Here is a 24,202-nt window from a genome sequence, read left to right on the forward strand (position 1 = left end):
ATCCTCATAGGCTGCTGCAGTCTGGAATGACCATCTCTGACCTCAAATGCATTACTCAAACAACATGGCTGCAGAAAGTGTGTTGGCATACACCAGAGATAATCAGGCAGTTTACAAGAAATAGCAGACTCTTTTAATATTATAGCGTTAAACGCCGCAGCAAAAACTTTAACATTTGAGCAAAGATTTATAATGATATTTTGAAGTATGCAAAACTGCTTGCCATGACCTTCAAGTGATACGCAAGTCAGCCGTTCATGTTCTGTAAGGTCCCAGGTTTGGCGTACTATTTGTGGCAAAGAGTAAAGGTTGAGAAGACATTTGCACAAAGTTATTGCCAATTTGAATTCCTCCAAGCAAACTTAGCTATGCTAGCTATTTCCCTCCTTAACCATATAACTGTGTGTTTGCTGTCATTCTGATGTTTTTTTGGTGAAAACCCGTTAATTGTGATTTGCTCAGGAAGAGCTGTTCAACAAGTAAAGGTTACCGCTTGGTAAACACTCCCTGCTTGTGTTGTGTATGTCTTTCATTGCTGCAGTGCTGGAGAAAGGAAGCTGAGAGAGGAACTGCTTGCAGCAGGAAGTAGAGGTCAACACAAGATTTCGGGGGTTTTGCTCTCTAATGGACCCACATGAGGTGAGCTTTGGTTAATAAACCAAGTATGTGTTTGTGTGTGTGTTGTTGGTCTAAACTGTTCGAAATGAACGTGTATGAACATTTAGTTTTAGTGCATTTTGTGTATCTATCAGAAACATGAGTTTATTGTGACCTCTGGTAGTTCAAGGACAAAACATTTCAGTAAAACACTCTGTACCAATTTCTTGCTTGGCTTTTTATTAATAATTGTTTTATTCTATAAAACATAATTGAATTATCGATTTGCTAGACACATGTTGCGGTCTTATTATGCATTTGAAACTCATTTGGATGTTTTGAATACAAAATAATAAAGAATTTTGTTGGAACATCCAAATTTCTTTGTTGCCAGTTGTTTTGACTGATTTTTTTTTCCTCTATGCCTATCTCCACCGATGTGCGTGTGTGTGTGTGTGTGTGTGTGTGTGTGTGTGTGTGTGTGTGTGTGTGTGTGTGTGTGTGTGTTTGCCTGCAGCAAAGTTAGCCCGTGTGTGTTGGATAAAGGCATAGATGTTAGCAGTGGTCCAGAGGACACAGTAAACAGAATAACAGCGGTTTGAAGGGAGCTCAGGCAACGTGATCGTGGGCAATATCAAATCCCATGACCCATTCTTTGCCCTGTGGTCGATACCAAAGACAACAAGCACGGGGGAAACAGAGGTTACTGCTCACTATTCATCATCACAACAATGCACACACAAACAGTAACTACAACCAGGAAGTGATTGCAAAAGAAACATCTCCTCTAGCTACCAGAACCTGCACATTAACACTAATTACGTGCAAGGCATCTTGCTGTTCACATGCAACATTTTTATGCAATCGTAGGCAGACAGATATTTTAATGATTAGTTTAATGAATGGTTCTCATAAGAATGAAATTCTTTCTAAATTAGCTGACAGCAAGAGCAAATATTCCTCATAATATTCCATATATATATCATATATTCTTAGTTTGATTCTTGCTGATGCTGAAAAAAAGAAAAAAAAGAAAGAAGAAGCGCCGGTATGGTGGCATATTAGCACCCTTAGGTCACAGTGCCCTGTGGCATTACTGTTCTTAATTACTCCCAGTACTCGTACGCATTCGGTGGACTTCTCAGAAGAGCCAATTAGAAGGTCAGGGCAAGTCACTTGGTAGGAGCAGTCACTGCAAAAGTCTGTAGAAGTCTTAAATTTCACCCTCATTCTCTTTCCCTCTCTCACACAACTTAGACAATACAAAAACATTTACACTGTAAATCTTCCTTTAGTCATATCTGTCGACCATTAAAACAAGGACTAATAAAAAATAAAGGATGTCTGCTACACAGTATTGTTTGTTTATATTCCATCACCTCATTTGTTATGCTATAGTCATAATCATCTATCAGTCATGCAGATTTAAAGTACAGCTGCTTACTATTAGGGTGCCAGCGGGAGTAAGTATTTATAATGTGCCGCCTGCATTCAGCGAAACCCTCGAGTCTTTGCAGGCCGGCTTCTGTATCATCAGTGCTATCCCACAGCGATTAATGAAGTCATCTGCATGTGTCTGTATGATTAAGGAGCACTAAAGTGTCATTGTGTGTATGTGTGTGCGAGTGCGTGCGTGCGTGCGCGCATGTTGTCTGGTCTTCGTAGATAAAACAACAGCACAGAACAAAAGATGCCAGCATACGAGAAAGCATCGCATTCGTCCAATCCCAAAGAGCAAAATAACAATTTTGCACAGTATTAACAGCACAGTAAATATGAAGGCTTCATTCTTCATGATCAGGTTATACAAGAAGAGACAATTTAAAAAAAAAGAAAAGGATGAGTAAAATCAAAGTGGAAATTAAGGGAGAAAAAGTGAATTATTTAAAAAACACACTGTAAAATACTGAAAGTTTTTTTTCTCCCTCTCTCTTTCTCTTCAATGATTTAGTTTCCATCTATAATTTTCCTATTTCCTATTTGTCAAGTAATTCCATATTTCATGCTTGGATGCAATCCTTTCCCCATGCTATATATTGCAGATGCTCATGCCTCTTAGCGATAGCATAATATGTCTTTTCCATGCTTGTTCAAAAATTCCACAAAACTAGAACATCCTCATCTCTTTTTTCCCCCACTCCCACCCCCAACACCCTTCATTCTAATCACGGATGCACCAGAGGATGAGTTTGGTATTTGTGCACATCTCATCTTATCAATTCATAATTAAAATATATAAAGCTACAGTTCTTTTTTCCCCCTTTTCATATAATATCTAAGTAGCTTTCAGTGGGCTGTGTAATAGCGCTGCTTAGGGAGGCTTTCTTCTGCATCACCATACAGTCAGAACAAAGGATATGCACATCGTACAAATCATGCAAATACATGCAAATTGCTGGCAGCAAGAGAAAGCGTAGTAGCAGGAGGGGGGGAGTTTGTATAAGCAGAGAGGGATGCCAAGGACTTTGTATACAACACTCACACACACAGTCTTTCTTTAAGTTGTGTCATATAACTGAAGAATACTGCTTTACTGCTTTTGAATCTCATTGTAAATCTTTTCTCAAGACTTTCTCCTTATAAATTCCTCTTTATTTCTGTTTACCCGCAATGCATAAACGATATATGGATTTGTATTATTTGCGGAGAACCGCGTTCCATTTTTATGATGCAACAAAATGTATAGTGCTCATTGAGGACGCTATTGTAAATGCAGTGAATGCAAATGTGATTCACTGGCTGCAAAAAGCATGCGTGTGTCTGTGTGAGCGTGCGTGCTGGGATGATGCAATATTTTGGCTGCACCACCTCAGAAAAATGCAGAGCAGATATTAGTGACACCATGCTAATAACGGTCACACCCCTCCTCCTTGCCATCACAGTGAAAACTTTATCGTACGTGATACAGAAACTGTAGGGATTAGGTGAAGACAGCCAGGTCCTTTTCCCTCTACCTCTAAAAAGCAATATGCTTGCATTATATTTCTTGATATTAGAATTGGCTGTTAATGTGGATGTTCAGAGCCATGACAGGGTTACTGCATCATCACGGTTTCATCAGCATAGAATTCCTTAAAGAATAATTTGTGGTCTACTAAACTCAAAGTCACATTACTTACATCCTAAATTGCATAGCATTTTTTTTTAGATGAAATGTTTTTTGTTTTGTTTTTTCTTGAAATGTATTTATTGGTTTAGATTTCCCTGCTTGTATTTCATTTTCATACCTTATTTGAATATAAATCCTGCAGTTACCCAATAAAATCCTTATCAACAACTGAACATTTTGCACAATATATTTATTTATTTGAAATTAATTCCTGTAGCATCTCACCCCGATGACCAAAGCTGATCAAGACAACAGTCAACAGTCAGTAATGCCTTCTGCTCGCCTGCAAACAATCATATTTAAATAACACCGCCCTCTTTCAGACACACACGTGCACACATACACACACGGACCAACCCGCAGACACAATATGGCAGGGGAGGAAAAAAGGGGGGGAGGGCACACACAAAAACACACTCACAATTGTGCATAATGATGTTAACATTCCTGCATGTCTAATGCAGGGGATATTGAGACAGACACTAGCTGGTCTGCAGTCTCGCTGCACATTGTGTGTGTTCACGGGTATAAACGGTAGCAGGGCATAATGATGTATTAACTGTGGCTTGCTCTCGCTCTCAGTGTTTGGGCTCCTTGCTGAGGTTACTACAAGACTATGTTAATCTTATGCAAGATCACGCTGCGCTTTATTTTCTAGTCTGCTGCGTTAAATTTTAGGTGCGCTGCTAAAGAAACATCCGTGTTTGCTTTGGTTTTTGCACAGAATTGCAACCAATAGACCGTTTATTGCTTTTTGCTTTCTTAAACGCTTATTCATTTTGGAGTGATTAACCAGATTTGCAAAGCTATTTAAATATTGCATGTAAACAAAAGAATAGCAGTGGGTGTAGCATTCCAAGGTTTTAGCAGATAACAGCTAAATTTAAAAAAAAAAAAAAAAGCCAAGTTGAAACAAATTAAAACATCATCATCCTTCATCATATTTATTCACAAAGAATATCTTAGAGGGTGTGGCCAATTTGAAATGCAAGCAACATCAAGTGTGGCACATATTTTTCAAGTTCCTTCCAAATAAAATCTGCACGAATATGGATATGAAAATGGAGCGGCTAGATCATAAAAGATGGAAACAAAGAAGGACAAACAGCATATACTGGCAAGGACAGGCAAAAGATGAAGCTCATTTTTCCATGGGCACCCAGTGGCGTCTGCATTGCAGATCGCTAAAATCCCCCTCGAATGCGTCCCTGGGCTTAAGGAGGGTGGAGTGGGGAAGGGTGAACAAGGGCTGGGTTTATGCTATCCCTGCTTTGGTACACTTTGTTTTTTTTGTTTTTTTCCTTCCCCCACCAAAATATATTTTTTTCTGTCTGCATCAAATGTCAAGTTAATTTCCTGGGCGCTATGAGGGATGTGTCCTCCCCTTCGGTATGTGTGGCAGGGTGGTGGATTGTGTCAGGGTGCTTTGCGTGCCGGTGTGTTTATGTGTGCGTGTCTCTGTGTGTGTGTGCGTATTTGTGTCTATATGGGTGAATGGGGAAAGGAAAAGGGGCATGGCAAGGCAAAGAGAGAGATGAGAGGTGGTGGTGGGGGGTTCAGTACAGTATGTATAAATTGGTTCTCTCTGAAGAGCTAGAGAGGTGTGTTGAAAGTGTGCATGCTTGTGTGTGTATGCAAGTGTGCCTGGTTGTATAAGAATATGATCCAATTATTAATAGATACTTTTGGCAATGTACCCCTGGCCATGTACCTGTCATTTTCCTTTTTCTTTTTTTTTGTGAATTCATATGTTCCGGTCTTTTGAAATTTCATCTGAATTGAATACTAATGCAAAAAGGAGAGGAGAAAAAAACACAAGGTATACAATAACAGGCATAACAGCATAACTCAATGAAATCTAGAAAAAAAGCAGAAAATCTTACCTTGCATAAATTTCCTAACAATATAGTTTCGATTGGGGTTGTCTTAGAGGATTGTTTGTGGTTTAAACAATACTGCTAAAAGCTCATTATCAAAGGATATGTAGCTCTGTTAAACACAGTGACGTATCAGCCCTCTGTTAACCTTCCTGCTGGACTCTTGGCATCCTTTAAGTCTTTCTGAGACACATTTAATTTGACTTTTTGTATCGATTTGTGCTTTTCATTATTATCATGAAGTAATTGTGATGCCCTCGTGTCCGCTACCTTTAAAAGCAACTAGGCCTTCATTTATTGCTGCTGGGTTTTTTTTGTCTAAACACAAATGTACTGTGCTTACCTGTCTCTGTGTTGTTAAAATGGAGTGTGATTGAGAGTTTGTGCTCAAATACACAAGCTGTGCTGTGTTCTCAAGGCGCTTTTTTAGTGTCTTTATTATGTTTATGCATGCAAAGTGTAAACGTGCACCTGTGTATGTTTTTTTGTTTTTTTGCATACAGCTATTAGGTGAATAAAAGCAAAGTGGATATTTTGTATTGCAAAGTGTAAAAAGGCTTATTGCAGAGAAAGGGATTTGCATTTGTCAGTCGGGCTTGCACTGATGTATGCTCCTGCCCCACAAATGTCACATCCCATAACCCAGAAAAATTACACTAGTCCCACCTAATTACGCATATTCATGATGCTGTTTTGCATAGTGCTGGTAGCATACTTCTGTTACAAGCCACAGAGCTGAGGGGATGTGGCTGAGTGAAAAGGCTTTCAATCCACTGATTCAGCGTGTCTTCGCCACAAGCATCAGCTTGATAACAGTACCTCCATGCCATTTTTTTTATTATCTCAGACCATTATGGAAAGAGAGCTTTCTCTTATTTCTTGCAGTCAGTCATGCTGCCACTGCCTGCAGCATGTTCAACCCCGGTGGGAATTTTTAATAAAGAAATTAGCTTTGTCCTAGTTTATGAAGGTCATTTTGAAAATAGACCAGATTCAACAAATGATTTTTTGAAATACTTTATCATTTATAACCCATCTCGTCTCTGTTTTGCTTTCTCTGCTTCTTTATCCGTCTTATTCTCCTCCTGTAGTAAATGCGGTTCTGTTGGTCATTGGTAATGAATATGTAAATCAAAAGGAGACTAAGGCTAGCAACTGGGAGCAGCTGAAGTTATGACTGAAAAGATGGGAAAGTGGATGAGTCGTAGTGGCGGGCTCAGTGGTGTATTCTAGCACTTGCAGAACAGAAGTAATCAGACTTGGCCCAGCTATAATGAAGGAGAGAGTCTAGGCTGTGCCACCGCTTGGGTAAACAGCGATTGTTTCAGTCCAGGATTCCAAACATGGGCAACAGTGGTACTATTGTCCAGTCGGCTCTAATTAAGAAGTGAACCAAAGATGGGGGAGAGGGAAATGGGAATGAGAGGTGGGTAAAAAAGGGGCAAGAGGGGGAAAAGGGGTGGTGGGGGTGTTGAGAAGAGAGCAGGAGCAGGTGGGAACCTGGCAGTAACAGAAGCTGGGACGGGCGGGGGAAGTGAAGAAAAAGAGAGGTATGGAGGAAGGTAGTGAGAGGTCCTTCTCTGATCCTCGTTTTTTTTTTCACACTATCATTGTGTCTTTTTTCTCACCATCTCCCTCTTGTTTCCATATCCTCCTCTCTTCCAACACACCTCTCTACCCCGTCTTTCCCTCTCAGCCTTTCATCGATACTTCCATCCTTCATCATTCTAAAAGTCATCTACTCTATTCCTTCCACCTGCCCTTTGTTCCCCTTTTTTTTTTTTTTTTGCATTTGGGATGGTGAGGGATGTTTTGCCTGTCATACCACCTTTGTATCACCTTTCCCATCCAGTGCCGGAGAGAGAGAGAGGGGGGGGGGGCAGAGAGAAGAGGAGGGAGAAAAAGAAAAAGAGGAGCGGGAGTGGGGGGAGGTGGATGAGAGGAGCAGGAGAGAGTAAAAGAGGCAGGACCGAGACAAAAAGAAAAGATCACACTGCTTCCTGGCTTAATGAACATGGGCAAAGGATGATCACAATAGAATACATTATGCTCTTGTTAGCAGAGGCAATCAATTAGCAGAGAGCACACACCACTGGCACACCATCTTTCCTGCCTGGGCACTGGCTCATTCAAAGCCCAAACGAGTGACTGAAGGGACCCCCTCGAATCTCTGTTTTTCCCACCCTCAATGCCCAGTGGCCACAAAAGATCTTCTTTGATACATCAATGTGAAAGGGGACAGTTTTGAATTTGCATGTCCACCACATTCACGCCACATGGGTTGAATTATTACTCAGGTTTTACTGCAGTCAAAGGTCACATGTGTGTGTGACTGAATAAACAGAAACAAAAGCATTCATTAAATTGGAATTAGAAAACAAGTTCCCAAACCCCATTTAGTCCCATTTATCTACACTAATAAAAACAATACGAAGTTTATTAGACATTTGAAAGCTGTCCACTGACGACACACTCTACCCACTAAAGCTTAGCTTGAGAAGATGGGAATCAGACATGACAACGTATCTGTGAGTGACACTGACAATTGCATATGAAATTGTCAGTCAAGTTTCCATCAGCAGTTCACACAGTGGTTGGATGAAATTCCTTCATCCTCTTACCCCCATGTTTTCTTCTTCTTTTTTGTGTCATCTAGAGGAATAGCTCCAGATAATGGCAGCAATCTTTATTGTGAAAAAGGCAAGGAGTAGTTCTGCCTTAACACAGGCACAAATCACAACTGTCTGGCTGAGGATCTGTAGAAGTGTCTATGATGAGTAGAATAGACTGCTTTCACCGAGGAACTTTGCTGTGATTCGAGGTAGAGGCTGGAGATAGAGGAAATAAAAGGAAATGAAGGAACATGAGAGAGAGGAAAAATTGTATTAAGAGTGAGGATTCAGGACTTGTTTTTTTTTTTTCCCCTGAAGAAAGAGCTCACTGAGAGAAAAATGGCCACGGGTTTGGGTTCAGCGAATCAGCTTTTCCTGTTTTTGTCAGGGCATTCACACTTTTCAATATGGCCATCTAGAGATTGCGCCCGTGTGTGTGTGTGTGTATTTCAGTCACCTTTCCCATTATGGCATGGGGCATAATACACTCTAACACTGAATACAATTTCTTAAACAAACGGTGTACAAATGTCCTTCAGAATGAACTTTGATGCTTGACATGATTTTAAATTTTCTCATTTAAAAGGATTAATGTCTCAAAGGTCAAATTAGCGAAAATACAGAACAATCCTTCAGTTTTCTTGGAAAATAAATTTTTCTAGTTTTACCACAAAAAAGCATTTGTTTTCTAATGATGTTGCAATATATTTAATTCACAATGCACAGCAGACAAAGACTATAAACTATGAACGTTATGGGCTTTACTACAAAGCCCATTACTACAAAGCTGTTAAGTAAGTAAAGTCTATACTTATTTCATACTTACATACAATGTTCCCTCTAATTTTTCATGTGTCTCAGCGAACACACAAACTCCCTGAGCGGTCCTTTGGACCACTGTGAGCAACAGCAGACGTGTGCACTGTGGTCACGCCAGCATCGAATCCATCCAAGTTACATGGTTTATTAAAATAATCAAATTACAGCCTTTACATTTATGTTAGACTACTTTTAATTAACTGCTTTAGCCCACTTACAATGAAAATTTAAAAAAAAAATCTCGTTCATGACCTGTGTAGTATGTTAACACTATTGGAAGTTAAAAAAAAAAAAAATATATATATATATATATATATACATATTTATATATATATATATATAAAGCTCTGACTTGTATTATGAGTATGTGGTCTGGGAGAGAGTTCTGTAGCTGTCTGTCTGCAAAATACAGTATACAATGACCAATGTTGGGAAATGTAATTACATAGTTACTTTTTCAAAAAAGTAACCGAGTTTTGCAAACAACAAAGTTTTTTGCAGCTGTTTACCTAAAAATGCAGCTAAGGCGTTTTTTTAAAAAACATTTCAAAGTATTTACAGAACAATCAGGTGTTCTGCATCAAAGTTGATGCCACACAAATTATTTGTGCCACTCCAAAAAATAATTTCTGTCCACTATGACATAAAGGAGAACAACAGCCTGATACCTGCAGGCCTGACAACAGGAGATGTATCACTGCTGTAACACCTGTAACATTCAGCAGTCGCCTCATTGTTCTGACGCACACAACAAAACTATCGACTACACTACACACGAACTACACAAGATTTGCGCTAAACATCGCAAATCTCTCACATCTCAAAACACCGCTGTCACTCCTAAAACTTCCCTCTTCCTAAACAACTAAATGCCATGTTGCCATATCATTTTTTGATTGGTGACATGCAGTGTTGGGAAGGTTACTTTTAAAATGTATTCCGTTACAGAATACAGATTACATGCCCCAAAATGTATTCTGTAACATATTCCGTTACGTTACTCGATGAGAGTAACGTATTCTGAATACTTTGGATTACTTAATATATTATCGTGCTTTTTACAACAACGTGAATGTACTATTGCTGTGTGATTTATTACTATTACTGAAGGTCCGCGACTCCGAACTGTAGTAAAGGGACCTCTGACTAATACGGCGGGGTCCCTGTCAGCTCGTAGCCGAAAAATAGCTTTACTTTGTTGTGTGGGTCAACTTTGCTAGCGGAGACAGAGAGAGGCGTTGAAAGACTGCTCCAACGGAACTTATTGTTTTCGGAGGGAAACACGAACACGGTGTACAGTCGAGTCTTAATAGCTTACTTACAACTGGGCTCGTCAGGCACTCTTCTTGGCTGCAGTGGTTATTATTATATTTACATGCTTCCAGCTCCCGTTTTTCCTCGACGACAACTCGTACCTTTCCACTCGCCTTTTTCTCCCTCCTCGCGCTCACAGACACATAACGTGTATGGCAGTGCATTCTCCCTGCAACACGGACTATACTGCCCATGATGCTACATTCTTTAGAGCTATGCTTGTAGCATTCTGCCTGTTAGCTTAGCACAACAACAACAACGAAAAGGCGCTCTCTCACCCAGGAAACACACAGTCACAGAAAGAGAGAGAGAGCGTCGCCCTGTAACCATGGCAACCGTAACGCTGCCGCCTGGAACGACAGAACGTAGCTGTCAAACAAAACCCAAACAGTCCTGACCCGCGACAAAATGAAACAGGAAAGTACCGCAGTGTAATCCATTTATTTCAACAAAGTAACTGTATTCTGAATACCACCTTTTTAAACGGTAACTGTAACGGAATACAGTTACTCATATTTTGTATTCTAAATACGTAACGGCGGTACATGTATTCCGTTACTCCCCAACACTGGTGACATGGTACATTTTTCGACCAATAGGAAAGGGTGGGCTTTTTTGGTTTCGTCTTTGCTCACAGGTGGAGAGTGCTTTCGAACGTTTTCCTTATAAAACGCAGTTTTTACCGTTTCTTCCAGCAGTAAATATAAACAACGATAGTATTCAGAAAGAAAACCAAACATTGCTAATATTTTTATCATAACTCTGGTTTTACGTGGCCTATCAACGCAATTTAAAAACTGGTATAAAGTCCATGCTTTTTCCGTCAATTGTTCCGTCTGTCCTGCTCACATTTCCAATGGTTGTACACGTTGTCATTGACGTGGCTTCACTCCACATCAGCCACGCCGCTTTGCTAGCTAAGGGCGCTGCCATAGCCTGCCAACGACGTTGATTAGCTGCGTATATACGAATGTGAATCGCATTATTGGCTGGGCTATGGAATAAGGTGGCATCGTTCTAATCCCATACGGGATTAGCCAGTCACTTACTGACTCACACAGCAAAACAGAATTGTTAAAGTATTAATTTTAATTTAATTTCAATTCAGGTTAGATTTTTTTTGTGCACAACGCAGATTTTCTGTGCGCAGAGCAGTGCACAATTGCGCACGTGCGCAGCTTGGAGGGAACATTGCATACATACATATATACATACTTATAAGTCTGTTTTTAATTAATTAATTATTTAAAAAGACATACAAGACATACTCATCTCTTATCACTTAAGTCCACTTCAGACTCATATGGTGGAAAAATGAATGAGTAACATGAAAAATTACATTTCTTTCCATACAAGTAGGAGAACTTAATTTGGCAGATTTCTGAAAGTCCATGCCTACATAGGTCAACAGAAAGGCAGCACAGCTGGTACCTATGGTACTGGCATATTACATATCAGCTTGGTTCTGAAGCGTTACTAAAGTGTTGCTCATGTTTGTGCCACAGCATAACTTACTGGAAGGAAGTTAACTGAATCAGCCAATCAAGGAGACTGTGTGCTTGTTACTGCGTTATTAGTGGCCAATCACAGGAGCCAGTTCCACCCCCAAAACGGTCAAAAAGCAGGTCGATTTGCAGCAGCAGAATTTCACTTTGAAGGCAGAGTCACCAGCCATGTTGTGTATGCTAAGAAACTCGTGCATGCATGCGTCAGTGAATACCTGTGTGTGTGTGTGAACTGCTATTACTGGCTATTCAGTATGTTTTATTGAGCTTGCTATGAGAGAAATTTGACACCACCCTTAATGGAGCTTAAGTCAACACCACAATTAGTCCAGATCGTATCCTTTCTCAATAGAATATGCAAATAATTATTAATTAATTATGATATCTTTGGTTTTTGTCTGTTTGCTTGTGTGTAACTGGATCAGCTCTTGTGTTTATATTTCTTGTCTTCTGAGTTTTTGGAAACACTGTAGTGTTGTATTTTGACATTTCATACTGTATGTGTGCTATGGAAGATGATTGAATCACCTGGAATATTCAAATGTGTGTAATGTATTCATTGTTTAAAGCTTCAGTGGGTATTTTGTTCCTCCTGCACTTGAAAAGGTGAAATGTTCACCAGTGCTGGTGAGCTGTTCACTTGCAAAGAAAGAGATGGAAAGAGGTTGCCTTTGCTGTCATTTGAAAACACACAAAAGACGAAACATAAAAAAATAACACGGCTTGTATCTTCTTTCCTAAAGCCTCAATTCAAATTACTTTATACATTTTAAGAGCTTCTCTTTACCTTATATATACCTCTGCCTTGGTTTCATTGCCAGCTCTTTTTATCTATTTCTCCTCCTTGATCATATCCTGTACTCTCTCATTGTGGGTTCCTGTGTACAGGTCATCATGCTGCTGACATTTGTGTCCAAGCAGGGCCTAGTGGTATGGCCTTTACCACCCCTTGCTGGGTCTCCCTTCACCATCAGCACCCCCTACTGTGATTCTTAACCCACCAAGTCCTCTTCATCTGCGTGCACATCAATGAGTGTGTGTGTTTTCTTGTGTGTGTTGGTGTGCTTTGGGACCATCCTCTGTGTACAGTGTCTGTGTGTTTAAGCCATGTCCAGATCAGCCACGTTCATGCTTGCCTTTAGCCTGTGAGCACAGTAGGGAACATGGTATGGAGCAAGCTTCTTTCTCTGCTGGATACAGGGTGAGCAAATACAGTTGCTGTGGGCTGGCGGGGGTACTGGAGTATGTTACAGTGGATAGCTCACTATGATGTGATAAGCTCAACTCACAAGGTCTTTTCTGTGACAGTAACTTGAAAATATGTCTAAATATGTCTTTCTTATTAAAGAAATATCTAAAAATTCAATTATCAAAGGGAAAAACTGCTTCTCTTTTTTTTTTTTTTTTTATATATATACGTAGATTTCTTGGAATTTTTTTATCCCTGACTTTCTGGAATGAAGAATTTTGGAAGAGCTGATGTGTTTTAAAAAAGAAAGTGCAAAGCCTCATTGTTCTGCTTCTCAAACACACACACACACACACACACACACACAGGCATACTCACCGTCCCTGCAGTCATGGGAATGGAGAATACCGAGGTTCAAGGTCATTTCAAGTATTCTGCACCCCGGGGCTCTCCATTGTCAGTGCACCACATCCTTTTGCTCACGCATCCACTTGGATTCACATACGAGACATTGTATGCAGGGATTCATTCTACACACAGCTATTCAAAAATGCACAAACATCTGAGGGAGGAAAGTGTCTGTCAGGTGTGAACATGACACTTTGTAAGTCCATTCACATATACAAGCAGCTGCATGTGTGACTCTCTGGTGAAGGCACAATTATCCACGTTTGCTTCTGTAGCAGAAAAGAATAAAATAGTATCGTTAGCTGACAACTGCTGGTTTTTGGCATCATTTAACTGTTGGAATAATCATTGTTTGGGATCATCAGATTATATATTTTTTGGTTTTCTAAAGGAGTCGTACTGCTTGGAAATGATAGAGGCATTTTTTTTTTGAATCAAACTGAAGGTAAGGAAAAGAGAGAGAGAGCAGCAGTGGGTGTGATTAGCTCCTTTGTTGGAGGTCTGTTGAGCTTCATTGGTTCCAGAGAATAGGTTCCTAATGAACCCAGCCAAGCTTGGACCAAACTTTGTGCTGAAGACAAACTAAGTTATGGTGGTCTGGCAGAGCGCTGGGGGTGAGCCGACTGATATACAACGTCTGGACATATGGTCCCCCCCCCCTTAAGTGCCTCTCCCAACCACTTTCCCATGTCCTGGCTTCTGTGCATGACTGTCCTTTTGTGTGTGTACACGCAGAGTTGGACGTAGCGTGAGGAAGAATATTTATAGTGTGCATTTTTGTATTTCATTGGTAACTCATCAGAAAAGGGAAACAGGAGAGAAGAAACAGAGGGATTCAGGGGCACGGGTGTGTGTGTGTGTGAGACGGGGGTGCTGGAGAGAGAGGCTGGTTGATGCTTACTGAAAGCGACAGAGGAGAGAGGGCTGCAGGCTTTGTCTTTCCAGCTGACCCCAATACAGAATCCTTTCTGACACGTCCTACAAGACATGGAGTAACTGAGTAAATCAGGCCAACCTGGCTTTTGTGTAGCAACAGCTACACCATAACAGATGTGCGTTTATCCATGCATGTGTAGGAACATGTAAGGAGGAGGTGCAGGTGAGCCTCGTGGTGGTTTGAGCCTAATTGTTTGGGTCAGGGTGGGAGTGTGGGGACGGATGTCTTCCGTGTCCCACCAACCAGGCTCTCGGTAACTGAGCCGGCGAGGGGGAGAATGGGCCCACTACAGGGCCACACAGCAGGCTCAAACAACACTTATTCTACTGGCCAAACTGTCAGCCAGAACAACTTCATTGTGCCCAAAATTGGAGTTGAAGGCAAGGCAAAGACGAGATGGGAGGGGGAGGCTTGGGAAGGTGGTGAGAAAGAAGAGGAGGATGCAAAGAGAGAGAAAGCGTGCAAGAGAGAGAGAGAGAGAGAGAGAAGAGTGAGGGGGTCTGTGGGAAACGGGGGACTGGAAAAGGGGGAGTCCCAGAGAAAGTGCAGTCTTCGGGATGAATAAGGTCAGACGGTGTGAGTTCATTTCAGTAGGAAGAATTCTCATAGATCCTCCATGAGGGGCAGACGGCCAGAAGCAAGGCTTGAATGGAAATTTATTAAAATGTATTCTGGGAGAAGGGGAGGAACTACACTATTTTTGTATTGCAGTGTTTGTTTTGTCACCACATATAATCATGCTGTTCAGCCACAAAAAACACAGTTTTTAGACAACAGCACAACAGCTGATGGAGGTGCACGTTTAACAAATTCTGGTCATTATTATTCTCTTGTAGTCAAATTGTGCACATCCACTTCCCCATTAACTCATATTAGATCACATACTTGAGAAATTTCTCAAGCATATATAATACATAACAGGGCCACACACACACACACACACATATATATATATATATACACACACAGGTAACCCATTAGCATTAGACACTTCCCTACAGACTTTTCCTGTCTTGCACCCGCACGTGCGCGGGATGCAAGGCAGCACAGCAGCAAGCTTTGAACTGTGATTTAAATACAGTACATCAGAAAGCCCCTTTAGACTGACACTAAACCTGTTTAAATCAGTACAACACTAGCTTGCGTCACAATTCTCATCTTTTGTCTCACCTCTCCTCTCCTGCTGGTGATTTCAGGTAACAGCTATAAAAGGGTGAAGAAGTTTACTTAGTCACACTGAGTTTAGGGAGATGAGGAGAGTCTGTGATTCTGTGTGTGGGCAAAGGTGTGTGCGTGTGTGCACAAAATGAAGAAATGTACACACACGCATGCACAGATACACACACACAAATACACCCCTGTTTGATCCAGAGCTAGCCCTGCAGCTCCCAGAGACTCAACAAAAGACCTCCTCTATCCATTGTATGAGCTGTGTGTTTCCCAGGAGAGCTCGGGCTCAGTTAGAGAAGGGCCCCAGATCGCTTTCTCCTGACATGGATGTTTATTCGCTCTATGGTCCAGCAGAACACCCTCAAAAGGGCTGGCCTTCGCATTTTGACGTGCATGACACATAGTTTTTGAAAAGAAAAGAGTGGCTAGAGGGTGCGAGAAAGAAAAAGGGAGAGTGAGTGTCTTGACAGATGAGCAGACATATAAGACAGACAGACAGAGAACAGGCCTGTCTGTGAAAGTGTTCTCAGTGCACTCGTATGAAAAAGAATATTCAGCGCGTTCGCCGCCATCTTATTTGCTCCTTGTCTTTACACTAGTCAGCTTTCTTGTCAACCTTGTTCATGAATGTAGAGCTACCCGGTGGGTGGGTAGAGATTTCTTCCTGATCTTGACAAGCCCTCCCATCCCTAACTGCATACTAATTTCTTCCGAACTACTGAGCCAATGCAAAACAAATACAGTCTGCCAGGGCTTCTATTCAGCTTGGTCTTAGCAGGTTAGCAGATATTATTCTGTCTATTCTGGGTGTGTGATTAATGAGCTGCAAGTTGTATCTTTAGGACTCTCTCAGTGTGTGTTGAGTATAAAATCCTGAGCTAATGAAGGAAAGTGTACGAATAGCTTGAAAATGAATTCACAATTCCTCAAATATTTAATGCGACCAGTTAACAGTTACTTATTCTCACAATCACAGGTTTTTAGCTGTCAGTGCATTTCACATTATATATTTAATGATCCTTCCTGCTACCATTTCACAGCTGTCTCTATCTCAGAGTTTTGAATGCTATCTGTCAGTGTTCTTCACTTTCCCTGACAGTATCTAAAGGTTTCCTTGAGAGGGAGAGTGCCTGCAGGGTTGACCATACATCTCAGTCGAGAGGCAGGAGTCGACCGCTGAAAACAAACACAGTATGGCGGATATCATCTAATCTACTGAGCGCCATTATCGTTTAAGATATCAGTATACATACCCACATGAACCCACCCTCTAAACCAGACGCACTCTCTCCCTTTGCTCTCTTTGAGGTAAAAAAAAAAGAAAAAAGAAGCTTGTGTGTTGAAACTGAGAGTGAATGTAAGCTATTGTTGTGGTGTAACCGGACTCTATAGCAGGTTGTTTGATCCTGTTTTGGGCCTGAAAAGCTTTTTTCTTACTTGAGCTGCCAGATCAGCTGAGAGGGTCAGACAACAGAGTCTATTTGTAAAGTCCTCAGTCTGTCCGCTTCTGGGTTTTGGGGGAGTTTTTTGTCCTTTTTTTCCATCCTCACTTTGTCAGCTCAACTTCCTCATCCAGATTCAAGCTAGAGTCCAAAGTTTTAATTATAATGCAGAGGAGCATGCACTCATTCACATACTCTACTTAGACACAGATGTGTGCTTTTAGGTGCATGGTGCTGCTCTCAAAACTCCATTTATTCCTTTTTCTTTAAACTAGATCTTCCTGTGCCTCTCTCTCTCTACTGTGGAGACACTGGGATTATATTCCTCGCTTTGCACCTCTGGTGTGGCAGTGGCAGAAGGGAGAATGTTACTGGAAAGTGTTTAGATGACAAAAGCTTTCGCAAATTGTTTTGTTAAACCACAATACTTCCCATGATACATCCAAGCTCTCGTTGTATTCCTGTTTACCCGACATCATTTCATTATTTACATTACATGCCTCTGTATTGTCGACTGTTTTGGGAGCTGACTTGCACTTCTATGCCTTTGTTACTGTTTTGACATTGCACTCTCAATTTATGATCTGTTTAGCGTTCAGCGTGGACAATGTGCATGCAAATATACTCATCCCATTATACTGTCTCTCTTTGTATGTCAGCTTTCTTGCCTAAGAGGTATAGATGTAGAGTTGGTTGGGGGGAAGGGTTTGATAGTGCTGTATGGTTTTTTGTTTTTTTTTTGGAAGGAGATTTGCGCGCACGCACACACACACACACACACGCATCTGTGCCGCCAAACCCGTTTCAGACGTGAGAAACTGTACCTTAATTTGCATAAGAATAATTGACACTTCAAATTAGCCTTCCAATCAAAGAGGATTATTTTTTCAGCATATGTGCAGCTACTGAGCACTGCCATGGTGGAGAATATGAAAGGGAGGGCAAAGAGTGTAGGAACGGGAGGGGGCACGTCATAAAAGATTAACCCTTTCACTTCCTCATCTCAGACAGGAGGAGCTGGCGTGCCATTTTATTGCATATATAACTTGATATGCAGTTTAAAAAAGAAGGAGGAAAAAATGATTTCTCCTATAAGTCAGAGGATACTGTAAGACTGGTAGGGCAAAATGGTGCATCTGATTGATAGGTGTTTTACGTTTGAAAGCCTTAGGTGCACTGACTGTGTTATGTGCACGATAATACATCTATATTCACCTTGGTGGCACTGGGTACAGGCCAAGAGAGCGAGCGCTATTAGGCAGAGCATATGAGCGTGTGTGTATGTGTGTGTGTGTCATAGTGAATGTGTGCAGATTGAGGGTTTGCCCACATTAAACCATTAAAGCAAGTGCAATGTTGAATTATTGATAATGGCTAATGAAAAGGATCAGTTCAGGATGAACTACAGGCTTAACCACAGCCCTGAGGCTAACACACACACAAAGTACATGCATATACACCCATTCTCCAGGTGCAGCATTGATTTCAGCTTTTCTCCAACTGGAGTCAGATCGGTACCAATGTGTTTTTTTTCCCTGTTTATAGCTTACTCGTCATCATTCCATCATCTTTAAAGGCCCATAATGATCCATTCCAGTGAGGAGCAAAGGAGGCCACAGCAAAAAAAATAACTCCGGCTTTCTTCCAGGCCTCCGTGTTTGACAAGCAGAGAGCCTTTTTTAAGGTTGAGCCAGTTTTCAGGGAGAATAGGGACAGAATTCATTTTGGGGGAAGGGGTAGAGAATGGGGACTAAGGGTTTGGCGCCAGCCCCTCTGAAGCGCTCAGCATCCCCCCGCTTATGGGATGGCGGATGTGTCTGGGTGTATCCATGACAACCTCACTGCATGCAGGGATATACCACGGCAATATAGCCAAGGAAAGTTAAGAGAGTAGATGTGTGTGTGTGTGTGTGTGTGTGTGTACGTGTCGGTGCAGATCCATTCAGGTCCACATACTGTATCTCAGAGAAAGTATTCCCTCAGTTAGACCGGGAAGCTGCTGAAGTCTCAGTTTGCTGATAGACATATATCTTTAGCCTTTGACTCAGAAGCTAAACATAAATAGATGTGCTCTTTTGTAAGCCAGTTTTTTACTTTGACACAGTTGTAAGTGGTTCTTCTTGCTAATGGTTCAGCATTTCCTCCTATGTGCTGTGTGTTTTATGCTTTCGCAGATACAGACAGGTGCACCCTCATGTGCACTCAGGTCGCTGCCTAACAAACATTAAAACACAGACTAACACATTCTCAGACACAAAGTCACACAATCACTCTCATGAGTCTTGCATAGCTCAAGCTGTGTTATAATAATCCCATCTGGGATGGCCTGGATTCTCACTCAGAAAGTACCTCATAAAGTAGCACATATATGTGTTTCAGTGTGTGTGTGTGTGTGTGTGTGTGTGTGTGTGTGTGTGTGTGTGTGTGTGAGAGAGAGAGAGAGAGAGAGAGAGACAGCACAAGGGAGACAGTGCACAAGAGTGAGACAGAGGAAGATGCTTTCTGTGACATGGAATATATACTGCTTTATATTTTAAATTCACCTTTCTGTCCATACTCAAGCACAAATGCACACAAGCACACACTCACAGATGTAGAGTCAAACTCAGATCCTGCGGGAGTGTATTTTTAACCCCAACTGCCTGTGCTTTTGCTGAGGGGTTAAAGGGCCGAATGGAGAATCAAGTAAATAATTCACAATAGCTGAAACTCTTTCGATGTAACCTCAGAATGAACGGGGGAGGGATACCAAAGAGACTTAGTTATGTAGTGGCACAATATAGTCTTGCAAAATCCTGCTTTGACTTAACGGTAAAAAGAAACAAGTAGGTCAATAAGTTGAAAGGCCCCTCACCTTCTGATTAAGTCTAGTTACATGGAACAACTGTGAAATGTCTTCATATATACAGCGCTAAACAATATACATGTCCTGTTATTTCAGGTTTGATGGACCAGAAGTCCATCATGATCCACAAACATCTGGAATAATGACCGGAGTCTCGGACTAAGGACATGGAATACATTCTGCTGATCTCAGAGGTAACCGAACTCGCTCCATTGTTACATGGCCTGCTCTGTGCATCCTTTTCCTCAGAACATTTGATATGGAGGTGTCTGTAAGACACTTTTGAGTGACATTGCCTCTGTCAAATGGCTGATTGAAGGAGACACAGAGAGAAATGCTGTGCTAATGAAATCATCTGACCCACATCCTTTCGTGCTATCCATTTCTCCAAAGACACAGAAAGGGCATTTATACAGGTAAACCATGACTGGTCCCTGAAGTGAAAGAGGGGGTTTTTCAGAAGGAAGAGGAGCATCCATTATTTACTATACTGAGGTTGCTAGACACTTAAGAGATAATGCAGTGCTTCAAGCATACAAAACATAGAGCCTCCTTGGTGCTGGTGAGGCCATTGTTGTGTGTTTTGAACATGTCTGTTTCCATCCATACTGACAGATGAAAAAGAATGTGTCTCCCAAAGGTTCAGAAGCTTGGACAGAGATAGACAGAGAACGGAGGAGAGGCAGGCAATGGGATGGTGGAGAGATGTGTTTGTGTGTGTGTTACATCTCTGTGGATGTTCGTTTTTGTGTCTGTGCATCTGTATGTCTGTTTATTACCCCCAGTTTGTTTTTCGGTATCTGCTCATGCACTTATATGTTGAAAAACATATCCAGTCATAGACTGCATAATGCAAAATAAACAGTCTTATTTAGTGCATGTGCCTGTCTATACATACATCATGTTCCTGCTGACTTTGTATAAATATTCTCTTCCAGTTCTAATAGACTTCAGTCAGGTCTTATTCTCTATAGATTAGCAGCATCACTTTCTCCCTCCTGGAGACTGGAAGCATCTGACTGTTGTCTACTGGGAGTAGTTAGCAGAAGGAGACTAAGGCATAAAACTCCTCCTACAACTTGGGGCAACACCAGATACTACTTTCTGCCTTTGTCAATTTCCTGGGGGACACTTTGACATGAAATCCTTTTTATTTTTTTGTGGAAGAGGAGAGAGCACTCCCCAAAATTCCAGTGTTTTTCTGCATAAATGCGCATTGTGATGGAGAGCACGACAACTATACATGTTTACAGATCCGCTCAGGGAAATTCCAAGTCACCGAACAATATCCGTAAACTAAAATATAGATGTGTGCATGTGTGTGTATTTTATAACATAAATGATGAAAATAATGACAAGGGGACCTATTATGCTCATATTTCAATGCTTATGCTATTATGCTCATATTTGGAATCTACTAGTGTTTATGGCTAAAACATATTGGTTCAGTCCCTGAATTCAACCTCTGTATAATAAAAAAGAAAAAAAATGTTTTTAACTCCTCTCCCTTTAAGGCCAACCTCCTTTTAAATAAACTGTCTTCTGATTGGCTACTCCTCACAAGCAGAAAGCAGGCCAGGCTGCTGTGCTAACAGCCAAAGATGTTGGACTGAGGTGACCGCATTAAGGATGATATCATTGTCTTTGACATCACATAGATCCAAGACTGCAACAAAACTTGCACTTTCACTGTTTGAGACTTTGGCCATCAACCAGTATCATAAAGCTAAAAATGGGAAGATCATATTTCACAACTCTTGGGTCTGCTTTCTCAAAATGTCTCTCTCTGAATTTTACAGTCAATGAAATGTTACGACAACCAAGAAAACGAAGGCTAAAACTATTAAAAATGCCCTAGTTCGTAAAAGATGCAAAACTCTCTTTGGGACATTTGAAATAATAAAGTTATAAGAACATATTACAATATTTTACCCTTTAAGTATTCATCTTGAAGCACGAGTTTTCACAGTGTGCTTCATCTCAGTCTTTCTGTTTTTTCTTGAAATATTTTACACTTTGGTTGAAAGTTTTTGAAAGAGGCAAATACAGCGGATCATCCTTATAGGCATAAAACTGCAGTGTCAGCAGAGGACATCAGGAGGATGCATAGAAAGGCACATGTAGTTTTGACTGCGATCAGCTGCCACAAACAGACAGGCAGGCAGTGTTTGCCCTTGAGGAGTTGTGAACAGACAGGGTGGTGTGTTTGAGTTGTCTGAATCCACCTCCCTTCATCTTTTGGAGTCAGGCTGAGTTGGACTGCTGATGGCCCAGGGACCCCATGCCAGCCCTGAACTATTTTGTACTGTCAGCTAAACATCAGACAAACTTGTTCAAGGAAACATGTCTGGCCAAAACACTACATCCATAAATTCTTGTTTTCTCTGAAAAAAAACTTTGGGGAGTTACTGATTTATTGCAGATTGTAAAGGTGTAGTGCACTCTTACAGCTATTTCAAGTGGTCAGTTAAATCAGCAAACAGCAGTCACAGATTCATAAAATGACATGCTTTGTTGTCTTTGTAGTCTGATGCAGCTGACGAGACACTCAGCCACCCTTACTGTCTCAAATGACCCCAGCTGTTCTGTACAGCCTATACATTTGTATTGGGCCCCTTAATACCTTCCATGCTTGTCAACGAGCTCTATGGTTTCGAGGAAATTTAATACCATAATGTCTTTTTGGAGGAAGGGAGTGTCGGGTATGGCAGGAGTAATGGAGGAAAGGCTGGAAATGCAGGTAACCCAGGTTAGGCTGAGGGTACAGGGATCCGGTAAGGCGTTCCCCAGACCTTAGAGTCTTCTAGGCTTCTCTATTAGAGAATAATAAGCAGCTGTAACCCTGAGACACTCCCAGGCCTGTGTCCTCAGCTACAAAAACCTCCACTGGGCTTCTTATCAGGTTCTAAGGATATCATGTAAGACAATACATGTGAGAAGTGCAGGGAGAACAATAGGAGGAAAGTGCAGTGTGATATGAGGGGGACTAATGTCAGCGGATATTGCTGAGGCCTTTGTCGCCTTCAAGTACACTGGGAACTCGCAGCTCACTGAGCTCCTTTCATTCAAGGCTCATGCTCTGGGATGTGACGAAACTCTACAACAAATGCCGTCCCTCACGCTTGATGGCAAACTGTAAACACGGAGGTTATGTGTTTGTTGTGTATGAAGCATAACTCACTCTTTCCCCAATCTTGGTGGAAAAATTGTGTTTACTGAAAGCTAAAGAGTATTTCCTAAACGTTGTGTGCTGTACATTTGTTTCCACGCAGCATCAATATTTTTCTTTAAAACTGTAATTAATAAACTCCTGTGATAAAATCTAACACTGCTGTAATGATAAACTCATATTTCTCTTCTATTTCTTTTTCTTTGTATTTCTCTTTTTTTAGGTAAATAAGTTATCCTGATTAAGAAGAACGGAGCCAAACTTTCAGCAATACAGAGTCTTACAACAGCCTGAAAATAGTACTTACTGTGCCTTTGTTCTGATGGGTATCATATTTTCTTTTCTTTTTTTTAATGGAAAAACACTTCTTAAAATAAGATGAAAATATTCTACACATTAAAACATGTATTTATTTCATGTCAGTGATTGAATTTAACAAGTATATTTTCTGACAGCTAAATAAAGACTTTTTCCCCCATAAGTGATGTTTTAAGTGTGAGTTATTTCTTCCTTTCTGTTCAGTGCTGTGGCACTCCAGGTAAAGAACAATGTGCTTGACATAATTGGGTCCTATGTGGTTATGAAAAGAGCATGCACACTGATAAAAGCTGGCAGTGTGATCAAAGCACTATGTGTCCTGATCAAATCACACACCTGACACAGTTGTAGTTTTCCCAGACAAACTTACGAAATGTAGAGGAAAGAAATTTCAGTCGGCGCCAAGAAGCCTTCCTCTTGAAAATCTCTGTCATTCAACACTGTGAACCATTTTGACACGCTGCTCCTTGTCTGTCAAATCAAGCGTAAGTGCATGTGCAATAATTAAGAATTACAATAATTATTATTTTTGTCTATATCTCCTTTTGGGGGGGGGAGGGGGGGGGGATGTACAGTCTGACTTCTGTTTGTGCTGTCAAGGTGTCTATATAATTATATCCACACGCTAAATTACAAAGACAAATTAGGATCACGATATCTTACAAATTGTTCGGTATAGAAACAATTTGGTTTTATCTTTTATTACTCAGTTTTTATGTCCTTCCTGTTGCACAACTACCAGTATACAGCACACCAGGCTGCGAACCAATAACATCATAACACTTCATGAGGTAAGTAGAAAGCTAATGTTTGACACTGGAAAATGCAAACTGGACATGTAAAGGACACACACATACAGACAAACTCATACTGACGTCCTGCGTTTTCCCA

At 41.0% G+C, this 24,202-nt stretch overlaps 1 long non-coding RNA gene across 1 annotated transcript in view; it reads left to right on the forward strand.

Annotated features, from left to right (window-relative positions):
* LOC113033243 (uncharacterized) overlaps nucleotides 1-23,474 on the forward strand; it is a 39,578-nt gene extending 16,104 nt beyond the window's left edge. The window contains exons 2-4 of the long non-coding RNA XR_003274009.2: nucleotides 542-639; nucleotides 19,921-20,018; nucleotides 23,217-23,474. This is a non-coding gene — a long non-coding RNA (uncharacterized LOC113033243). The remainder of the gene's footprint in view (nucleotides 1-541; nucleotides 640-19,920; nucleotides 20,019-23,216) is intronic.
* Nucleotides 23,475-24,202: the final 728 nt, after the last annotated feature.

The sequence above is a fragment of the Astatotilapia calliptera genome, chromosome 12, assembly GCF_964374335.1.
Source record: "Astatotilapia calliptera chromosome 12, fAstCal68.1, whole genome shotgun sequence".
Lineage (NCBI taxonomy): Eukaryota > Metazoa > Chordata > Actinopteri > Cichliformes > Cichlidae > Astatotilapia > Astatotilapia calliptera.